Source organism: Chiroxiphia lanceolata, chromosome 6 (genome assembly GCF_009829145.1).
Source record: "Chiroxiphia lanceolata isolate bChiLan1 chromosome 6, bChiLan1.pri, whole genome shotgun sequence".
In the NCBI taxonomy this organism is placed as follows: Eukaryota; Metazoa; Chordata; class Aves; order Passeriformes; family Pipridae; genus Chiroxiphia; species Chiroxiphia lanceolata.
In genome coordinates, this window is record NC_045642.1 from 47,503,131 (window position 1) to 47,527,655 (window position 24,525).

The 24,525-nt window shown below is 39.2% G+C and overlaps 1 protein-coding gene and 1 long non-coding RNA gene across 7 annotated transcripts in view; one reads left to right on the forward strand and one right to left on the reverse strand.

The window, feature by feature from the left end:
- FOXN3 (forkhead box N3) overlaps window positions 1–24,525 on the reverse strand; it is a 135,725-nt gene that overhangs the window by 49,838 nt on the left and 61,362 nt on the right. The gene's annotated exons all lie outside the window — the stretch shown is intronic.
- Window positions 7,876–8,844, forward strand: LOC116787907. The gene is made up of 2 exons (XR_004357486.1): window positions 7,876–8,009; window positions 8,633–8,844. It is a non-coding gene; the product is annotated as an uncharacterized LOC116787907 (long non-coding RNA).

Here is a 24,525-nt window from a genome sequence, read left to right on the forward strand (position 1 = left end):
TAAAACCTGACCCATGTTAAACACAAAGTTCATTTGAAGGTAGAGGATTTGTGACCTGGCAGTTTGAGCAAAGCTGCACAACTATCTAGAGGGACAGAAGCTTCTTTTGAAGGGAAACACAAGAGTAAGCACTCAAAAGAACCTGTAAAATCTCCAAAACTATTGAAGGAAAATGTTAAACTGACCATACATAAATGCCTGAGAGAAATAAAATATCAGGGAAAGACCAGACTGAAAGACTAAAAAGAGGAAACAGTTTACACAAATACTGAGTGTCCGTCATCTGCACATCACAATTCCCCTTCTTGCTGTGAATAAAATGGGATACCTAGAGGCAGAATCAGTTATTTTCATCATGCAATGCCTATACAATTTTGCCAGAATATACTAACAAAAAATACGCCAATTCTGCTTCAAAATGTGTTAAAATCACAAATATTGATGTGTTTCTCCAACTTCAAGAACCAAAAAAAACCAAAAATGGCATTGGAGATTGAATGCCTGATAAGAATAAAAGTCCAAACAAACATGAGAAAGTACAGACAGGCCTGTGTCTCCTCTAAAATCTCCAAACATCCTCCCCCTGTCTCAGTATGACAGCTTGCTGTACTGGGCCATGTACCAGAGACACACTACAAATAGAAGAGGTTGCAATACCGAACCAACATCAAGAAACCATATCTTAAAACTAAATTTTAAATGAAGCACTTTCATGAAAACTGAAAAATGAAAGGACGCCAAGAAAATCTGATGGAGTTCAATATAACACAAATAAGTCAGATAAAATTTTCAGTTTCTGTTTTATGTCAAAGAGCCAGATTAGAGGTTGTTCTCACAGTAAGTCAACTAATGAGGAAGTTTCATGTTTCAAGCATAAAAAAGATAGTATATTCAAATTTTAAGTGTGAGAATAAAGTCATCTGCTTTCAAAGTACTTGTGAACAAAAGAAATCAAGTGAGTTGAATCTTTCTTTCTTTTCACACATTAATGAATAATGGCCACTCTCATCATTACTAAACTAGTTTAAGCAGTGCAAGTTGATAATTAGGAGAGAAAATTCATATGCTCATCCCAAAAGGAGAGATGTACGAAGACCATTAAGCAGCAGGACTGCAGGAAACAACTGATAGCCAAACGTGTGCACATAACGTAAAATGGAGAGATTTGTTTATTGACAGTTCCAAAGCAGGCTGAGCATTTTATTTACTGTTATCTCATTTTCAGTATTACACAGACCATTTGAAAGAGGGCAATAGGGACATAAGTTTACCAAGCATGAAGAGTGCCCGTGTGCATACGTTTATGCCAACAACCATGAGGAACTTCAGCTCTTTACCTTCTGCCTTTTCCCTGTGTGGGGCCACGAAAGAAGAACAACTTCAGTGCGTGCCAGGCACACAGTCTTTCCTCCTGACCTCTTTAGGCAGCTCCTGAACCAGGATAACCACTGGTGGTCATAGCTGTTCTCTCTTTGGAAGCAGGACTGTCTGATCTAGTGGCCCGCTGGCTTATTCCCTCCCCACCCCTCTGAAGTAAAGTCTTGGCTCCCGCTAAGAGAACTGGCAGAAAACACTTCTGCCAGCAGCACACAGAGCCATGCACTGTGTTCTACGGTCAAACTTATCAGGTTGGGATAACCTTGGTAGGACATCTACCACTATAGATGTAAAGGCCTGAAATAACAAGTCTCCAAAACGTCCAGCCCTCCCACACCATTTGGATCCATTTTAAGATGGAGCATCCAACCAAGTTCTTGTGTTAAAGTCAAACCAAGGAAAGACCAACCAACTGAATTTTAAACTGTCAGGGCTGTGATAGAAATATACTGACAAAATTAGAAGGCCAAATCAACATGAGTGCTGTGCAAGCTGTGGAGGTTGTCTCAAATCCCTTCCTGTACAACAGTACACCTGACTGCACAGGGCCCAAAGGCAGACAGACAGACACCCTCAGTCCTTCCAAGTCAGTCTCTCTCCAAGAAGAACTGCACTAGGTGAGCCTCGTCCTTTAAGTGCACCATGTTAGACAATGTTGTTTCCAAAGAGCTGCTCACTGAAATGATTCTCGCTCCACAATTAGCAACCACCTGAGTATGGAAAATCAGACCTGTCCCTTGCCCAGTTCCAGCCTTCCTGTACTGAGTCCAGGGCAACAATTTTATAACATACTGCAATATTCTGTACAGCTGCGTAACACTGATCGCCTGTGACAGGAGGCATTTGTACCCAGAGATTTCTGAAAGCAGTACAGTATTTCTTTGTGTGAAGTAGCTGAGAAATAATACTCTCAACACCCCCCAGCCCCCAACCTTCTTTTCCTTTGTGCACTGCCAAGTAAAATGGGCCCAAAACCATGCTCTCTTTATTCTTTTACTGATGGAAATTACATTAGAGAGAAGCCCAGCACAAAAGAAGTTTTGGCAAGGAATGTGCCTTTTATGTTATGTTCCACAAAACACTCGGAGATGCATCAACTGATATTTGCAAAATGATGCTCTTCATACATCTATACACGGTGGCTACTGCAATGCTGACTTGATCTGTACTTCAGGCTGGCAATATAAAACAAAACATTTAAAAACATATTAAGAAACAAATACTTGGAAAAAACCATCCAAGTCCTATTCCTGTATACCTGTATTTTAAACTAATTATTGCAAAGACATGCCAACTTACAATGTACTTCTAAGTATTACTGAAAATAGAAGTGGCCAAAAACATAAGCATTGGACTACAAACACATATGGAGTCTTTTTCCTAAAAAACCCCCTACCATAACTAATGGCATAGGCAATCCTTGTAACCTCCTCTACTGAGCCTCTGAGTTTGATTTTTTCCCCATTTCTTGGTACACTGTCACAGGCAGCACTGATTGTCTGCCCTCCTTGGTGACTGCTGAACTCCAAGTTCAGGAAGCCTTTTGGATTCAAACTTGTGCTCCGTTTTCAGGAATAGCAACAGTGTAGCTGGAGTAGCTTTTGTTGCAAGACAGCAAAGAGCCAACAAATCACACGAACACGGGCAAGGTGTGCAGCGCTGTGCCAGAAGACACAGTCCTTTCTGGTAATATCTTTTCCTCACAGCTATGACCTAATCTGTAGCTATGGAGTTTTGCTTATTGCTGATACTTATCACTGTGCTCTCAAATGCTTTAATAGTTGCAAGTCCTCACCAAAAGGTAGTCTTATCTGCACAACCAAGAAACTGTTCATCAGTAACAACACTAAAATATTTTCCATTTTTAATAAGGAAAAAGAATACACTAACATACTTGCCAATTCCAATTTCCCCAGTTACAGTTGGCATATTGCTGATGAGATACCCAGTGCAGCAAGATCCTGTCCCACAGCCAGCCAGGGACACATCCATGTCACCTTTGGATGAAGCCAGGGGCAAGCAGAGTGTAGCAGGGCTGGGGTATGATCCTGGCATGCATGGTCTCACACTGCTGAGGAACCAGATCACAGCCAGTTCTCAGCAGGTACCCAAGCTTGTTGAGTGACAGAACAAACACAGTCACCACGTGCCAACCGGTGGTATTTGATGATGCCTCTGAAGTAAGTTACTCTACTTAGTAAATTCAGCTGTGCCAGCAAAAATGTTTTTTGTTGGTATACAGTGTATCTGCAAAGAGAATTTACTTGTAAAACTGCATTAACAAACACTCACCAACACAAAATTTGCCCAAGCTAAGTGTTTGGGAGGTACAGCTACAGTTCTGCATAATCCATAAAGAAAAAAAAAAAGCGCTATGAATTATTTCCAAATAAGTATTTTTAAATATAGTAATTGCAGCAATGTTTATAAAAGTTAATAATATTTCAAAATATTGCTGCTTTGCATATTAAATAATTTCTACTGCACTTGTGCGAATTAGAAACAAAAATCTGGACAGTCTTTAAAGAAATTAGTTTTTAATACAGTACAGTAACTAAATTTTCTTTCTTTTAGCAAGCTGAATCAGTGTCATAATTTACTTTCCCTAACTTTGGTAAATAATTTTCTCCCTGAACTTCATAAATGATTAAAACCAGCCCAATATTTGGGAAGAATTTTAGGTTACAGACAAAATACACATTTTAAAATACAGAAACTTTAACTGAAGTAATGACTCATCACCCGTTGCATCTCTCTAAATTTACTTCACAAATTCTATTACTTCAGGGTCTGTCTGTCATTTCTGGAGGGAAGAGAAATACTTGATTGAAAGATCCAACTAAATAAAAGCCACAGGGGGGCTGTTCAGCTCCTGTACAGGTGTTGCCCCCAGTAACGTGACTGGCAGTCAGACACACCTGCATGGGTGAGAGAACTGCATACAAAGAAAATATTTAAGTTGATTAGCAGTCAAAAGGCCTCTTAGATAACCTGATAGTACTGCTGCAACCTCTTCAGAGTTTCACCCTGTTTAGTTTCAAACATGTGTCTCAGCTGTAAATCATTCAACTGGCAGCATGCTGCATACAGGTCCATGAGTCACTGGGGGGAAAAGATAGACTGATAAAATCTACACTTCTTTAATGTCTTCCAACATCATAATAAACCCTAAACTCTTTATAATTAGTTACGTTATATTCAGTAAATGATGTTTATGTAATTAAACACTCATTGATACTGTGGGCAAAGGAAAGCCACCGGGAAAACTCAAACTGCCAGCTGAAGCCTTGCATTCAACAAATGTTGTGCTGCCCCAGGATTTGCCCTGTGCAAAAGCCCAGCAGAAATTCAGGCAACGCATGAGTTGCTTCCCTATCACATCTCTTTAACATTAAACTGTTACACCAAGATAATTTCATTTTCAGTTGCTTGCCTCCTCCCCCATTTATCTCTCAGTACACCTCTCTGAGTTAACTGCTTTTTAAACATTGCTCACACTTAACATTCAGACTCAGCTGATACCATTTACTTACAAGTAAAACTTGATGTTCAGAGTAAAACACATAATTATTGTATAAAAAGTTGTACAAATATGATTAAATATGAGGTGGAAACTTGTCCCCTCCTGCAATTCATTTTACAACATACATGCCCTAATTAAGCTTCAAGCCCCCAGTTTTTGCCAGTATTTTGAATCTTGTTCAAACTACAGCTACATGAAAGGTACTTGTCAGCATTATCACAGCAAACTCTCAGTCTTTATGGAAAAGTTTTCTCGAAACTTCCTTCACTGAAAACATGCACAGTCTGCAATCTTTTGCTGAAAGCTTCTGTAACTCCACAGACTTCCAGGGGCTGAACAGTTAGTTCTTCATGTGACACGGCTGAACATCACTGCTGGTGTTTTCACCACCTATGGATTAGCCCACCAGTGATCACACTGCACTGTGTGTATCAGACACGCGGGTTGGTACCAGGGCTCAACACGTGGGTAACAAAGAAGTGGCTTTAGTACTAGTATTCAGTATTCTGCTCTATCAGCTGATGTATCGCCTCCCTGAAGTTCCTTTATAAAAGAAGGAAAATAAATAAAACCTATGCTTAGACAAGGCAACACTATACCACTGTTCTCTGCTAGTACATAGACACAGTGCAAAACTTGTGCACACATTTTTTCTTAATTAATGTGTGTGAAATCAGGACTTCCCCAGAAACTAAGCAAATCCATGCTGTCAAAAGGTGTGAGGGGGAGGGGAGGGAAATACAGTATTTTTCACCTAAAAAAACCTGGTCAATATTTCCCCCAAACAGCTCTTACCAACCACCAGCGGTGCTTGCTGTGTACACTGTCTCATACCACAGGCTCAAGCAGGAGCAACGTGTTTGCTTTTGTTCCGCTAATGGCCACAGGAAAAGACGACTGCAGGAATTATCCTCAAACTGGAGCATCATTATCTTGAAACTGTTTACCCTCTCAGGAAATGTAAATTTTATACTTACCTCTGGCTAACAAGAAACTCAGGTTTTCATTGCAAAGTTTGGGGTTAATTATTCTTGAAAAATATAGATTTTTCGGGAAGAACTGATGTTGTAAGATGTTCTGGTTTTAGTTCAACAGGATAATACTGACTTTCTTACCTCTTTAATTGATCTCCCATGTAGTGTTTTGGGTCACTGCTGACCTGGAAGCAGGTCAGGTACTAACTCTTCCTTCTCTACAACATTTGCATCTATTTCCACAATCTCTGTTCTAGGTCAGGACATCCATGCCTTGGAAAGTGTAACTATGAAATGCCCATTCTTCTTTCTTGATTCAGACAGCAGAATCAAGAAATGCAGAAATTGAGGCAATACCAAAGTTCAAACATTTTGAGTGTGAGCCTACTCTCACTTCAGAGCAACCAGCTCTAAGCTGAATGGATGCCACAGTACATGGCAGATTCAGATACACGACTGGTAAGTGGTCCCAAACTTTAAGTAGTTGGCACATTATTTGAAGCTTTTGAAAATCTTGCTAGATACTGATGGATCCCTCCCACTTACCGCAGCAGAGGTGCTGACAAAATTTAATCATAAACTACCTACAAAGTAATCTTTTTATAAAACTGGTAAAACGACAGATGCCTTCCCCTACATCATTTAATTGGAAGTGATAAAAGAGATATGGGGGAAAAAAGGAAAGTATGTCTAGGAAACCATGACCAAAACCAGTTACAGTGGCTCAACAATTTGCTTCTGCTCTTTGTCCCAAGCAAACCAGTCAGTGTCTCATGGAATGGGCATATATCACCCCTTCCAAAATAAACAAGCAACCAAGCTATGCTAAAGCACTGCCAAAAAATATGCATAGAGCATCAATGCAGCAGGGAAGAGAAACTTAGGCTTGCAACAGATGCTGCAACTAAAATAAAAAGAGCTGCAAAGCTACTCTTCATTTCACCCCAGAAGTAAATTGTTTAAGTGTAATTAATGATCAGTTTATTAAATAAACATCAGGCTTTTACGTCATAATTCTCCTAAAATCCTCAGCTGTTACATAACACTTAAGAGTGAATTTACATGGGAGACTTTGATTCTGAAACATCAATATTCATTTATCCATCCGGGCCCAGTAGGATAGCTTACCACTCCTTTTAAAGTCAAACACAATGTGATTTTACTTACTCTTCAAGATTAGTTCAGTGCATTTGCACTTTTGTGTGTCAGGTGTGTTTTAAAGACTCACTTTCAGAAGTCCCCAGAATGCACTGCATTTATCACAGCAACAAAGCCACAGGAAAGATCTTTTTGAGTTTTTTATGCTTGCCTTTCCCCCCCCCCTCTTTGTAAAAGTACAGTATTTTCTAGCATTCTTTTCACAGTCACTTTTCACAGGTCAACACTGCAACAAAGGCAATGCACTTCATCACATTTACTGAATTCTTATTGTGACGAGAGACTATAGATTTGCCAGTGAAATGCTGAAGTTACTACTGTCTGTGAATAAAACCTGCTGTGATACAGTGCAATGCAAATAGTTAATCCTAGCTAGTTTGCAGAACACAGCTAAAACAAGCCCGTTCTCGGTGGTGACACCATCGAGCTTTCTAGGGTACTATCAGACACCTCAGCTTCAGCACTAATAGAGAAAAAACCCCTCCAAGTTAGTCTTGAAAACATCAAATCCACAGTGCAGCAAAGAATCACAGGTTTTATAGCTCTTTCCACTAACTCAGAGAACATGCGCAAAGAACAAAATACCACCCTGTCAGCTTTGAGAGAGCCGTTATGCTCTGCTACCCATCAAGGCAGAGAATGATTAAGTCTTGATTCCTGGTGCCAAAGACTTCAGATAAAAAAGCGAACCATTCATTTCCAGCCATGATCGCACTTAGCAAAGCAAGTGAGGGAACCAATAGTAAAGTATACTTGGCTACTGAAGTTTTTTGTGAATTGCTTGGAAGTAAGATTCCTTTCTACTATGACGTAAAAAAATCCATTCCATGGAGGCACCAACAGATATTTATTCATCTGAGGTTTGCATGGCTTCGTGAAGAAGGAAGGAATACTTAATTTGGATGACAAATCATTCCACAAACATTATAAATCCTCCAAGCAGTAAATATTTCAGGTTTCAAGAGCCAATTAGAAAGGTCAGCATTTATCTTTTTGTCTGTTTCTAGCCTTAATAACTTTTGCTCTCTGCCTGTAGATTAATCATTGAAGTGAAAGATACAGAGGTTTATAAATAGGAAAAAAACCCCAGGCATAATAAGAGAAGGTTCAGACTGGACAAAAATTATCTCTACCTGTTCTGATTTTGATGACTATAGCCTACCTTAATCCAAAATCTAATTATTTGGATTAGATTAGGACAGTGGATCAGTGGATTTTCCTGAAATGCCCAGGCAAACTACACGCAATTTTGTATTTGGGGCACAGGGTTCCATTTCATTTCCAAATACCTTTTAATTCCACACGGCATTTATAACTTCTTTTTCCCATGGCAAGAAATATTTGCCCTCTGCAAAAGTTTAAAAAACAAAGATCAAAATTCCAGCCTCTAAACCTAGTAGAAGACTGCTCTTTGGCTCTCATTATTATTCATTAGCTGCGCCTGGAATCATTGCAATTATTACAAATCCAAGAAATTCTACTGTTTTTCAAGTGAGAAGTATTTTGCAGGGGGAATTTTTTTTTTTGATGTGTTATGTGCCTATATTCCACAAAAAGGCACAGTAGCAAATAAAATATCAGCAGTACCCATCTCTTCCAGTGTATGAGATCATTCCACCCAAGACACAGAATTTGGGATGTTATGAAGAAGCAAGGATGCCTACAAATCAGACTCATGTATGCAAAGAAAGCACAACTGACAAGATGATGAAAAACATGCCTGCCATGTAAATATTTTCTGATTACTAAATGGGAACCTTGTTCCTACACCTACAATAAACAGACAACCAGACCCACCTATGACAGGTTTAACTCATCCAAACTGGTTCATGGATAAGTTTGTTCAAGCAGTCTTCATGAAGAAAAATCATTAAGAAATAAGTAAAACTCCTTAATTCCTATCAAAAATTTTCTTTTAAAACTGATGACTCCTTTCTGTATTCATGACTCAGACTTCTCCATCTCAAACTGTTCACCTCTATTGATTCACAAACATTGCTTTGTTCCTTCTTGACATAATGATATCCAAAATGCATTATTATGAACAAAATAAAAACAACTCTCCAAAACTATCAACATATATATATAACCCCAATGCTTAAAGACAGCATATAATTTGGACTGTTTGCCTCAGTACAGTTCTTACAGGCTGCACTGAGCAGGCATGTACAACTCACAATTTACTTCCAAAACATCCCCTTAGGAAAAGATCCTCAGAAAGATTTGCTAAATGCTAGTTTGTACATTATGTGTTTTAATTAACGTACAGAATAGAAATTACCATTTAGATAAGATAATGCTCCCCAGCCACCCCACCTTTGCTTTCTGAAACTCTGCCAGGTTTCTCAGCCCCTTATCCACTCGTTATTTATTTCTAGCAATCCTCAGGCCCTGGTTAGCATTAATTCAGCTGCAGTTGGAGAGTTTCTCCAAGGCAGTCTCTTCAATTCCAAAGTGCATGAACTACTTAATTTGAGTGCTCTGTGATTTGAAGGCTTTAAATAGAGAAAATACTGCGGGAAATGAGAGAGCTCATACTTGCTTACGAGACTGCTCCAACAGCTGTATGGACATGGTGAGCTGCACACATATTTGCAGCCTCAACTGCCATTACAGACACCCATGGGACAACACCTGAGATATGCCTTAGTCTCCTGACAGAAATTTCAGAGAGTTCATATGCCAAAGTTCAGGAACCCACAGCAGAAGGTGTCACTGGCATTTGAAACATGAAAGCTAGCCCAGCTATTACACAGCAGCCATGCCTACAATAAGGAATCATACAGACTACCAGAGATTAAAATATACCCTTCTCTAGTCATGGAAGTGCTAATGGGATTTATAACCTCTCCTCACAGATAATGCATTATTCCCCGACTCCTTTCCCCACTCCTTGGTCGTGATGTGTACCTTCCCATTTGTCCAGGTGCAGAAGCTCTTTCAACCCCTGTAACACCTGCCTATTTCTGGCCTTCTGTGAAGCAATCTCGCTGTAAATGTCCATTACCAATAAAGAAAACCTGTGGCAAATTTCCTACCAAACTGAGAGACCATGCAATTTTTCATTCATTGGAAACTCTGTGTCCAAAATGTACAGGTAGATACTTAATAATTTTGAGGCACACTTCTGGACTATGATGGGAATCTCTCTCAAAGTGGATTTTTAAAAAGTATGCAGGAATCAAGGAGGGATCAGGGATCTTGTGGCTTCTGCCACACCTGATAGGTCCAGGCTCGCTCTGAAGAAGTTGCTCAAACTCTTCATTTAAGCCAGGGGTGCTAGTGCTCACCCAAACCCATGAAAAGGGGTGCTTTGTGATTTGACAATGCTTTGAAGTACTTTGAGTGACAAGTGCTGTATGGGGCAACTGCTCAGTTATTATCACGATCCAAGTAATTTATCACTCCTGAAAAGACTCCATAGTTTTTGAGAATAACAAAAAAGATCTAAGGGGTCCAATTTAGGCATGTTACATTTAGACACTGGATACCACAGGGCCAAGGTCTCTCATCTTGATTTTCTGCCAAGTGCCATACCACACCTACAGAAAAGCACTGCCTGAATAAACTTAGGTACCATATACTACGCTTCTATTAGAGTGACAAGCTTATAAAGTCTTAAAAAATGCATATGGATTTCCTTGATAACAGAACTGACCCACAGTTTCAATTTCAGTGAATGAAATAATAAATAATGACACTAGCAACTGTAATGGGCAGAGGTAAGGGGAACAACCCACTGACTAAACAACTAAGTAACAGAATAATCTTTGTTAAATGGATACCTCAGTCTCTGAGCAGAATAAAACCTTTAGAATGTGTGCTCAAGAGTTCCTTTTTTTATTATTCTTTTGAGCACCTTAGATAATACAATATAGAAATTCATTCCATCTCATACAGAATTGGCAAGCAGAATGCAGAAGTGTGATAGAATTGAGTCTAAATTTTCTTACATATACAAATAAAAAACCTAAATGAAAGTCATGAAGCTGGCAGAACCAAAAAAACCCAAATCCAACTCCACCCACCAAAAAAGGTGAAGCACTTAAAAGCTAGGAAATGATACATTTCAGTAGATTTACAGTAGTCCTCCAAATCTCAGTTTCCATAGTTAATACACCAAATAAAGCAAGAGACGAATGGAAAAAAACCCAAACAGGTTAAGCAATTTTATAATAAGAGGATCTGTATTCTAAAGTACACATAACAGGAGAGCTGAATTAAAATTGCATGGAAAGATATAAGCTTATTTTTTCCAGTCTGTATTTGACTTGTAGGAGACAAATCACTACCAATAGGTAATTAATGTAACTGACAGTCAGCTTTGTCAGTAGAATGCATTATGGCAGAAGAGCAGTCTGGCGGGGTTCAGCAAGTGTAGAAGAAATATGACTTGTGAAACCACCACCACAAAGCAGTGCAGTGAAAGCTGCGATGAATCTTTGTGTTGGTATAACAAAAACAGCATGTCAAAATCTTCTCAAACTTCAGCATTTGTTCTAAATTCATGAGAATTAGCTAAATCTTGAGTCATTTAGGAAACTTAGTGCTTGATGTAAAACTGTTCCTTGTCAGCTCAGGGAATCCAAGCAGAGAAAAAAAGTATTGAAATTCTCAGAAAGGCGACATGAAATGGGGCATTTCTAAAGACATCTTTAATATTAACCATAGTTTACTCAAATTAGTCCCTATCAGCTGGTTTCTCCTTTCATGGATCTCAAAGAATGCTTTTCAAATTGCCTCTTTTCGGAACAGTAGCTGCTCACAGGAACTGTGGGATCAAACCCACAGACTGCTTCCTTTCAGAGGCCACCTTGCCCTGCCCCTTGCAGGGGCCTCTTGGCATCAGGCAGATGAGGATCACCACCCTTCCCAAGGAGTGACTCCCCTAAGTGGCCAGACTCCTGGCCAAAGGTAACTGCTGCTTTCCACCCAGTGAGGACAACAGGAAACTCTTGTTTATTATTTTGCATGCAGCTTGCATACCTGAAGGTACTTATCATACAAGTTTTTTTGCTGCTGAATGACAAATGCCTGCAGGGAAGAACTTCTACAGGCTTCAGCTTGCTGTCTTCCCCATGTAAAGTCAGCAGCCCATTCTTCTTCCTGATTTTTTGTTAATAAATACTGAAGAAACAACATAAATGAAGAATTCAGGAAAGCTGATGTTGGAAAAGTGACCTGTAATAAGACAATGCCTCAAGTCTGTTGAGTGCTGCACTGGAACACATCAGGCAGTCCCTAACAGCAGTGCAGGTGGCTGTTTTAACTAGCACAGACATACAAGTGGAGGCTCACCATGCCAATTACTGCTGCCACACAGTGATTCATGCACTTCATGTGCCTTGATAAGAATATTCCAACCTTCAATAAAATTATTTGTGTAGTGATACATGTACAATAACCTGAAACATGTGGAAAGTGTGGTGGAGGGGTTGCACATTTACAGACACAGTTGCCCCCGTGAGTTCAGAGTTCAAAATGAAGCCACAGCCAGACATTTTAAACTCAAGTTTTCTAAGGTAGCAGACAGGCAGCACAAACTGCTGAAGCTCCACTCCTCTCTCAGGACTCTTGGCCAGTCACTACAACACTTGGGTGTGCCCCAAACTGCAGGTGATGGGTTGTTTAAAAAGCAGTTTTAAGATTCTTTGCATGTTGTCTTGGGTCTGTAAAGCTGTCCCTCCTCCTGTCAGGCTTACAGAGTATACTCCCCTAGGATATTATCTGGAAAAGAATTTCAGCTTATAAAACAGGTTTACCAGCTGAATAAAACATCTAGAGGAACTGCAGACTTTAGGATCTCTTGTCCCGTAACTGTGAAGATCTGTTCTAAGTTACATTTTTTCCCTTATTATTACTTTAAACTGATCTACAGTGGAAAAGGTTGTTATTCCAACCAAAGTACTGTGCACATCTCTATTTATTCAGATATACTAAAAAAAAACCGCACAAAAAACCCAACCCATAAACCAAACCAAACTTAAAAAAAAAAAAATATGCCTTTAGTTAGACTAGTAATTCACTAGCATCATCTTGAGCTATTTTACCCAATCTGTACATGGCTAAACAGCTGTTTAGTGGTCTTCTGTACTAGCAAATCTCATTCTGAACCTTTATATTTCATTTTCTTCCTCAAATACATATTTAAGATTTTTTGTTGCAGTTAATCACAGAGAAAGTGAAGTATCAGTAAAAAACTCAGCAATGTTTGTTTTATCATCTTTGCTGGAAGAGTTTAATGTATGTTACTCTTCAAGAAAAACATATCCATGTAGACAGAGGAGGCATCTCTAAAGATAGCAGTCAAATCATGGAATGTTTACAAAATAATTCATGATGTCACAGACCTATATGCCCTTGCAAGTCTGGCAAAAGAGTAACTGCTCCTCCTAGGAACAAAATTTCAGAAGGATTAATTTCAGAAATCTTCCAGTAAATTATGAACCTGTCCTTCAGAAGTAATTGGAGCCCTGCTAGCCCCATCGTGACTGAACTGAAAAGCCAGGGAGTCGTGACCTTGCAGTACCATGTGCTCACTATGTCCTGTCCCCATCCAGTTCTGCCATGTCTCATTTCTTCCTTCCAGCATTAAGCTGTTCCACAGAAGTTATGAGGAAATTAAGGGTTCGCTGGGTATTTTGAGTATCAATTTGAGTAGAAGTGCCTTTCTGTATGAAACTACATGCTGAGCACTCATGTCGTACACAGGTTGCCTTGTCAGTGATTAATACCGTCAAAATCACCAAGAAAAGTGTCAGCGCTGTACTCTGTGACAATCATGTCAAACCCTTAGTCAGACATCAATTCACATGTTTCAGGCTTCATCTTCTTACAAATAATACACCGGCTTCATTTGCTTAGGTAGGGTAGAAAGAGCTGTATTTGTGTAAGACATTGTAATCAATTTAAAGCAGCAGCTAAGTTACAGACACAATAAAAGGAACTATCTAGAAAAGCCAAAAAGCAAAACCAAATAGCCAGAACAGCTCCCAGACTGATGGCAACCCAATAAAATAAATAAATGAAATTCTCCACTTTCTTAATTGATCATGCATCTGGGTCAGCATTTGCTATTCTATGCTTTCAAATCACATACTCACTTCTACAAGAAGTTTGAAAATGCAGACCTATCTATTTTTGTGGCTTATCAGTGTGACCAAGGTAAGTTGTGATATTATTAAAAGAAACCCAACAAAATAAGTCTTCTCTCTCATGAGCAAAATCTGCAAGAGACAGGTCCAGAAATATACCTCGACCTCTCTAGACTTCATACAGCAAATCTTCTATCTAAGACGCAGACAGAAACCTATCTTTGGTAACAGAGTAAATTGACACGGACATAATTTCAACACAAATTAAAGGATTTTTTTTTTTTTTCAACAAAACAACTTTACAATCAACCTAGTTTATTTAACTTCAAACTGCCTCAAGCATTAGCAATGCCAATTGCAGCGATCAAAACTTGAACTGCTTGAAGTGGAATGGGGAGGAAAAATCATTAGGGGAACAACTTCAGTTCTGCTCTAGAGGACCAGAACAGAGAATTGACAGAAACATAAAAGAGGAAAAAAATGTTTATAGAGCTCGCAAACCCTTAAGCTTGAGATACTTGAAGCATCACTGCAGATGATGAGGCCTAAGCTGATATTCCCCCCCCCCCCCATATCCATGCTCCTCAAGGTGCAACCCTCACCTGGTAGGAAACACAAAGGGATTTGATACGAATATGTCACTGAACCCAAGAGGTGCCTATTTTTGATAGGTACCTCTACACACACAGAAACAGGTGTACATATTGTTTTACCTGTTGATGATTATATGAATGTTACTAACTCAACCACATAGTTATAACTGTAGTGAACCATATTGAATCACTTTGTAAATGTTCAAGTACTCAGTGATTAAGAAGTACTAAACCCTTTTGCCTCTTTATCTCTGCATCCACATCCTTTGCACTCTTAGCCCCTTTTGCATTTTTGGCTTCCATGTAAATCATTCCAAGTTCCTTCTAACCTGAGCCTCCTTGGTATGTTTTAACCTGTGTAATAATGTTCACTGTATCGAGTGAACTCTGTAAAGTCTCATTTTCACAAATTCATATTAAACCCTGCTTTTGCCAATACCTTTGAGAGTGTTTCTTTAAGCGGCCAAACTGCTCATTTGTGACAATGAGAATGGGGCAGATGCACCGAATTTTTAGCACAAAAAGGGAAATTTTTCTACATAACCGTGTATTTCTTTGTACATGTTCAATATATTAGATAACCATATATATTTATATTTAAATGCATTTATTTAAATATACACACATGCACAGAAATATTTGTACACACACAGTTGATCAAGTGGGTGTGGCCTTAGCTGTTTTATTTTTTCACCTCCAGGAGAAATCACGTATTGTTCTTATTTCTCAGGAGAAACAAATTACTTAATATATTAATCACAGAAACTGAGTGCTGAAACTCAACTTGTGGATCACAAAGCAGTAGTTCCTATTTTCTTATGATGAAAACCAACGTACGTATTCACACGAAATAAATAAACTGTGTTTAAATGATGCAAAGCAAGGATGTACTGCAGAAATATGAAAAAGAAAGATATGCAGGAAGTGTTCAAGTATCTCGAATCAAGTACCTTGATTCAAAATATGCGTGTATATAAAAATCAGGACTGGAATTTTCCATCGCTGTATAAACAACTTTAATTTCAATTTCACCTTATTCTTCTTGCGTACTAGACAGCAGAATTATGGGTTAGGCACAGAAATAAATACTGTCAGAGAGAAAAAGAATTTATTACCTTTATTGTATGCAATTGCAAGCACTGTAACACTCTGACCTATAAAGAGAAAGGAAACTAAGAGAAATTACATGTAAGATGAAGCCAAGGATCCTATAATCCTATTTTCAAATTGACAGAAGTTGTCCTAAAATAATTTACAAAGAAAAGTCATGTTTTCTTTGCTAATTTAGGATCAGTATTAAACACATCAAAGAGAGGATAAATATTTTTACTAGTTGAAAAGTCTTACAGACTCTTACCTTTGTAAGAAATGAGTTTATTCCACTCTGCTGATTAGAGAGGACTGTTTTGTAAAAATTCATCTTTCAAGATTCAGGTGCAACCTAATCTTTCTTTTACAAAGGGTGAGGGACGCGAGGAAGAAGCGTTGTATAGAGTAGTTCACAGTCTACTGTCTTGGCAGGTGTACTTCAAATAGTTTGAAACCAGTAGTGTAAAGCACTACTTACCCCAAAAGATGCCCCAGCTTTGGTTCTGGGATTTCTGAACACACTGTACTGAAAAAGAAAATAAAATCCTGCCTCCTTCCCTCTCACAGTCCCAATTCATTTTCTAGTCTGTTATAAATTTCAGAAAACCAAATTATGAATTCACAGTTGTAAGAACAAACTTGGCCATCTGATAGCTCTGCATACTCTCAAGTGTACAACTGAAGAATTTCTAGCGGCAAGATTTATTCCAATATCTGAAATTAATGGATTTTTTCACATTTAGCTTAAATAACACAGCAGTGAAACGTGCAAGCCACTGACCATGCTTTCAATTCAAGATAGCGTCTACTTTTCTCAACAGTTCAAATAAAATTAAGCTCTCCTAGTAATATTCGACTGCAACTAATTTGCCATTTTTTTCTAGATGTTTAAGAAATGCCTTTTAAATAATCAAGAACTTACCAATCTTTAACCAGCAGCACAGAGATCTGCTCTGACCAGCAGGAAGAAATTCTTAGCATGTTAAAGAGGGAAAATTACTGCCAATGTTAACCATGAACAACATTAACGCAAACAACATACAAAAAAACCCACAAGACACAAACATTGCTTGGACTTGATCATCATCACTGTTTTTCCCATAATTTTCTTCTGTTTACTAGTTATGAAGCTTTGGCTTTGTCAGGGATCCAAAAACATGTAACTGCCCATTACACAAGCAGGTCATAGGAAGAGAGTGTCTCAAAAATTCCCAAACCTTCTGTTTTAATTCTCTCAATATAGGTCTGGCACAAGAAACCTGACATGTAGTCAAGGAACAGCCCAACTTGACAACAGCTTTCCCTTGCTCATAGCAATCTGCACATCACCAAAACTGCTCATAGCAACACAACTGCAATATTATTCTTATTTTAGCAATCTCCATGTAAAGCACAGGCTTACGCCTCTCTTGTAGCTGTGCTCTCAAACAGATTCTAGACTCATGAAAGCCAAGATTGCTTCTAATACCAGCCACCTTCACATTTTAGTAATGCCAAACATTCACAGGCTCTCAGCACGAAGCATATGCTCCAGCTCATCAGCCCAGAGATTTTGATGGCAATAATCACAATAATTTCACAGTTACAGAAAATAAATCTTTTCATACTCTACCATTTTCCAAGTTACTATACAAATTTTACCACTGATTTCTAACTGTGACTTCTGCTCTTGTAAAATGTGATCTAACTGGTGGTATGCTATGTCCCTGTCGCAAGCCACTGAAATTTCCTACACTAAGCCTCAGCCTAGCCAAAAGTGGCCTGGCCCCAAATTCCACTTACAAAAAAAGTTTGTTACCAACTGCTGCCAGACTTGTCTCTGTATCTGCAGTGATAACATCCAGTACTTCCCAACTACATGACAGTCCCTTAGGAGATGATCTCACTGTGCCGCCAGGCATCCAGCAACCCTGGACACAAATAACCACGAAAAGAACCCTCTCTGAGCAGACCACAGCTCCTGGAAAAGAAAGGAAAACATTGGAAGATGTAGGGCAGTCCTAGTAAAGGAGAAAGTCACTGAACAGGAACTTGTCATTTCTCTTGCTCTGTGTTGTCTCCATCTTCCTTCATCCAACTGAAACCCAAGAGCCCCATTTGTAAGTCCCACATGGATGTTTGTAGGTGGGATATGTGGGATGTGTCTCTGGACAAAAGCAGCTGTGCTGATGCCTACAGAAGGGCCAGTTACAGAAAATACTTCTCCTAACTTAAAGGAAATAGATTCCAGTGTTCAAATTGCAAAGTCACAGCCACATCACCTGCAGGAGTAACCCCTCTCTCTGGTGTGTGCTGCAAAGTGCTGTTTTACTGCCACTGCTCACACAGCAGTTGATTCTGAAGGTAAAACAGGTGGGTACACAAACACCTGTGCCCAGAACCTCTGCCCAAGGTTAGCACTGTGGTAAGACTTGACTTGCAGCACTCATTCACACTCTCCAGTTGTCAAGGAAAGTAAACAGAGTTAGTAATCTTCATCTTCAGTCACTCAGAAGTAATGATTTCAGAAGTCATTATGCAGGACTGTTACAAAATAAGCAGTTATCTGTAAAGACAGCAAAGACACCTATGCAGATCTAAAACATATGTTACTGAGTTTAAACATGTTAGGAATTTAACTTATCTTGGTGTACTCTGCGACAGAATCTACCATTACCCAGACCTGTCTGTCGCAGTTCAGTTTTCTTCCTTCTCAACTTCAGAGGCCAAAGGTAGCTCAGACATTTTGGTCACAAGGAATATAAACAGCCAGCAGTCACATTTCCTTACTAATGGATCTAATATCAATGTTAACAGGCACTTCAGGCACTTAACAAATTACAGCTTTTGCCATTGTCTTACACACTCAACTAGAAGAAGATGAATAAAAAGACTACATACACATTGCACAGCTAATCCATACAACGTTCTCTATATGTCCTGTACAGAATGTAGAGCTAAAAATGTCACCCCAAAGTGACCATTTCTGCATGAATCACTGCAAAATTCAGTCTCTCACTGGGATTTTTTATTGACTGCAGTGTTAAGGCCATTACAAAATCCTCTCACAAACACAAGTCCTTACCAGCACCCTCCAGGCCCCAGCAGCCCCACTAGGATTTTACCTACTTTCCCAAACAAAGGAGAGCTCTGCTGTTCAAATTACTCCCTTAGGGACACACTGCACAACCCCTCTGACTTAATTTTACTTCTTCAATAATACCACTGCAAACACACTGAATGCTAATAATAAATAAATTATTCAAATATTCAGTCTCTACAGAAGCACCACGTGAATCATCTTCCTGAAAAGAAACTCCTGCAAAGATTGTCAGGTACCCTTCATGTGGGGGGAAATAAAAAAAAAAAAAGCAAACCCAGAAAAAACAAACAAACAAAATCCCAACACAACAACAACAACAAAAGAAGAGGGGAAAAAAGCTGATTTTAAAAAATTATGTCATGTGAATGAAAAGTGATTTATTTTAACAAGGAGAGATAGCAGCTTTGCTGTTAATTCAATAAGTTGACCAAAACCAAGTCATCAGCAAACAGAGCATGACTGTCGCCATCATTTCAAAGACAGGGAGCCCAGAGTATCAAAAGTTGAAAAGAAGACAAGGTGAATTCAAAAGGTTTTGTACTCCACTGATGAAAGTAACGACACTGGAACTAGACACTCAAACCCCCAGATTTCTACCCAAAACAGTAATTTTCCAAGTGTATCTCTCAGAATAAGGAGTTCAATAGGGAAAAAAACCCCAAACCAAAACCCAAAACACATTTCCCTACAAAAGCTAATGAACAGCTCTGCTTTTTACAACCCCGTTTAAGGTTCTTCCATTAGTGGAGGATCAGAATATGATGCAGAGCCAATATTCTGTAAACGGGTAGCTCTGGGCAGTGAAAAGCACTATTATTATCCTCATCTCACAGAGCATAAACGCAAGGAATTATAACCCCAGAACAAAAAACATATTTAGATTCTTGGGAACATGAGATACCCTAATACACATTAAGAAATTATTGTTTAGCTGTATTTGGCCATAAGAGTCTTGCCCAAGATTGTGTTACAGATCACGGCACCTAAGTCTACCAGTCCTAAGGCTGGACTGTCTTGCATTGCTTTTGGCCTTTTTCTTATGGTCCTCATGATATTTAAGTACTATATAATATTAAATTATCTGTAATATATATACTACCTTGCCATGTTCTTTTTCCTTGCACCACTAGGCAGTAGAAGAAAACAGAGCATTTCTCTCCAGGGCTGGTTTTCTTTTGAGGTGTGACATGCAATTCTGAAAGTTAAATGCACGTGAGACCTGCTGAAGCCTCCTGTCTTTCCGCTCTCCCTTGCTCCTCCTTCTCAACCCCATTAGCACCAGCAGGAACAGATACCTTGTGCTCCAGGATGGGCTGTACCTCTCCCTGCATGCCCAGGACTTGGACCATTCTGCTTGTGCAGTGGAAAGAGCAGATAAGCTGAACTGACACCAGGAGAAAGAAGCCCATTGTGCCTGCAGGGGCCCCTGGGTATTTGTTGGTAGGTATTGACAAACACATTCCAAATGTTCACATTATTACAGAGAAAATGCATGTGGCTGCATGCACACAGGTATCTTCTTAGAGAATTTGTTGTCAACTTGCCTCTTGAAGGTAGCGGGAACAACTCCTCCCAAACTTCTCCAGAGAAAAGACTGAGTAGTTGGTGTGGGCAATACTTGTCCAAAGAAGCTGGTCCCTGCTGTTGTTACATTTTTATCACAATGTCACTATTAACATAAAAACGCAGGTGGATGTCTTCATTTATGAGTGAATGTTTCTAATTTAGCCATCTCAAGGGAAACCAGCAACAATTGCCCCTGTTCTGCCTCCTCCCTGCTGGTTTATTTCCATCTCAGCAAGTGCTTCTATTAATAGCTGAAAGTCCCAAATCTGCTCTCTCATTTCTTACAAACTACTCAATAGGTAAGAGATTAAATGGCCTGTTTGGTCATTTCAAGGATTTTCAAGTTTATTATTCTCAAGATAAGAAGAAGATCTCTGTACAAATATGCACATGTGTTAAAAACGAGCTGGTTCCTCATCTTTTTATGCAGGACATCTCATGCCTGGTCTGTCCACATTTCATACAAAATAAACTTTCTTACCGGGGATGCAATTTTCTTGCTCCAATAAATCAACATAATCAACCAAGAATGAAGTGACCTGTATTCTTTGGCACTTTCCACGTGCCAAAGTCTCACCTTATGGTCAGGTATCAGATATTAGCACACTAAAAGGTGAAAGCCACCACCCTGGATTGAGGGTTGATTAAGCAGCAGCGCATAGAGTTTCCATTTCTACTCTGCAACAAACTGTGAATCACTGTCTCACACTGATTTTAGTGATAACTGACGGTGTCTTCCAATTCTTTCCTGTCAGAACTTCTCACAGGTTGTGCCAGCTACAGCCATGGCAAATGGACCAAGGCAGATCACACATGGGCTGCTGGAAGCATCAGTCACAGAAAATGTCTTCTCTCATATCTTAGTGCTTTCCCAGATGAGAAGAGGACAAGTCATCCCTATGTAAGCATCCTATCCCTTGCTCTGTTCTAGAGCATGAGGATGCTTATGTTTTGCAGCTGATAGCAGAGAGAGAACAAAGCAGCCCTGTGAGGTCTGAGGAGGGCAGTCTCTCCTTTCTCAAGCCTCCTCAGCCAAGAGGGACCAGAGGCCACATGCAAATCCTCACTCCTCTCCTTCTATGTTCTGGGGGGAAAGTATTTTTCCAATCTTTCTTTCCATCCTCATTCAAAGAGAATCATGGCTTCAAAGGAAAGCCATGCAGTCTGAATTCAGTTCACTGACAGCTGCAATCCAGTTCACAGGAGTAAGCCCAGTTCTGCAGGATCCCTGTAAAAAGTACATATCTTTGATGCAACATCCACAGGCAGCAGATTTAAATTGTACTGCTTGTCAGAAGAGGAAGCGGAGGACCTTGCTCACACAAGAAAGCAGACAGCATGGAAAGGATCATGGCCGTACATCCAGCAGGTCAGGAACAGCAGGAAGATGGACCATTTAGTCACAATGATCAAGCCCATCTCCATTTTTGCCTCCAACAGCAACAGAGTCTAGATGACCCAGGTTAATTTTCCTTCCCTGGACAATGAAGAAGCGCTAACTGTGGTATCACAAGGGCTTGGTGCTGCCAGGCTTCAACTAGAAAGTCAGGAATCTTATCCAAGAACTGTTAAGCCTGGCAGACGCATGTTTGCCATAAACCAGGGAGGTGGCATTGCTTTCTGTCAGCCACTGCCCAGTCATGGGGCTCTTGCATCTTCTGGGACAACTCACACAGCTCTTGTGCTCTTGTTCAAATCCTCACTGTAGCAGCAACAGCAGATGCAGATCACTGTTTTCACTGCACAGCACACTGCTTCTGTGCCAACTGTAATTACATCCACAAACACCTTCTATGTATGTAATTACACCCACAAACACCTTCTTGCAACTCAAGACAGACCAAATTTGATAAGAAAAGACATCATAATATGCTGCACTTAGTTTATTAAAGTATGAAGGCAAACAAGATAAAAAGAGAGTGGTAATAACTTTGTTGGTTTTCTGCCTCTCAAAATGGAAGTTGTATCTTTAAGAAATGAAACCAAGCACCTCCACAGTCCAGTTACATCTTACAGGTGTAAGCCTGTACTCAGCCACTGGAATTTACATAACTGCTGCTAAAAGTTAATTTGAAGATTTTTTTTTCAGTTTATTCAAGAAGAATGTTAGATATATTGAGAGCAAACCGGTTTTATTATTACCACTGATCTGTGAGCAACTGCATCCTCAAGTCTATAACATGAGCTTAACACCCAAGATCAGAGCACAGGCAACAAAACTGCCCTTTTCTGAACATGACACATTAGCTTTACGGTCTTGAAGTCAATGTGACTATGTCCCCACCTATATCACCCAGTGTAAGTTCCTGAAGAGTTCAGAAGATGTCTAAATCTTTTCCACCATAAGGACTTTTTCCTGCGATACATTTTATTAAATATGAATGGATGTGTTATGATAGATAAGAACAGAAAAAACAGCAGGAACAAAGGCTCTCCATACACCAGGTTTAAAAAAATGAAGCCATGATTTTAAACAAACACACAATATGTATAACAAGCTACAAGTCCCCCCCCCCAACCAAACAAAAGAGAAAAAGGAAAGCACCAAGAGCAAAAACCTGTTTTATCTGGGAATCCTGAAGGCTAGAACACAGCAATTTCCATGGATGCATAGACAAGTTTTGAGAGAAGACATCAGTGTCTGCTAAGACTGAAGGTCCTACCTAAATTAAGCTCTGCATGGGACTTCATGAAAAGATCAGAGAGTATAAAGATACAGGGAACAAGCCTCACCTAGCAGAAGGAGTTCAAGACTTCAAAAGGCATCTGAGCAGGGAACTTAACACAGAGTAACTGATTAGAGAGTTAATGCTAAGAGCAACAGTATCATGGATCCTCACAAAAGAAACTGAGGCAGCCATCTTTTATCTAACAAAACCAAAACCACAGGCAAAAAGAGAACGGCATATATATATACTTTGTTCAATATTCTTCAAAAAATACAAAGACAGCCCAAATGGAACAGAGAATTAATCCTACTCATGTAAAAAACATTATGGACACAGAATAGGTAAAATGAATTTTAGCTTCCTTTTCTCTTCCTTTGATACTTTGAGGTACACAGATAACTGGTTTCTCAGTCACTTTCTCAGGAGAGATATGTTAAACTCTTTACAATGGTTAAGATTGCTTTGCCAAATAGTTCTGATGTAAAATGAATAGAAACCAGGAACATCTAGAAGTCTTTCTTGGCTAAAAAAAGCACTAGTTACATTGTGGAATTATTTTCTCTTCATTCCCCAGACCAGAAAAAGAGCATTTTCTTAACAACTAAGAGGAAATGAGGTGTGACAAGCGCACATGAATATCACATTTACTAAAATTACAGAATTATTCTATATTATTGTCTATAACACACACTGAACATTCTTTTCAAATGTAGCAAAACATTTATCAAGTAAAAATAGTTTTAAATCCCTTTCTTACCTAAACTTTTGCCAATCAAAAGACAATACCATAACTTGAAACCAATAATTGAGTCAATTTTTCATTCTCCTGTCTGCATTTAACTGGATATAAATACTAGAAAAAGACACTTAAGATGGTCACGTAACATAGGTACCGACAAACATCTGCACTTCCTCTTACACATCTTTGCACTGCTACCACTCCTCTACACATGCCTTCTGGAAAAAGATGGTCGGAAGCAGCAAAGAGGTGGATGCACTATTTCCATGCAACCCGCTGAAGCTTATACATGAAACAACTCACTGTAGGGAAAAATGGAAAGACAGAAAGGAAGACAAAAAGAAAGAAGGGAATGCTTGGTTGATTTATCTTCTTGTTTAAAAATTATAACCAGGAAGTGTTAAAAAATTACTTTAATGAGGCTTTTCTTCATACTCTCATCCTTCCAACCTCAGTTGTGTCATGCACATCACAGTCCAAATTGGCTGCGTTTTCCACATGAAATGGCAATGCAGAATGCCAACTCAGTTAAAGGCCTGTTAGGCTTTGCTAGTTGCTTGAAAAGGCAATCATCTCTCTCTTTTCTTCTATTTCTTTAATATGTTGAAAAGTTTTGGGCTTTTAGTTTTTTCCCCACAATTTGGAAGGCAGAAGCGTGCAG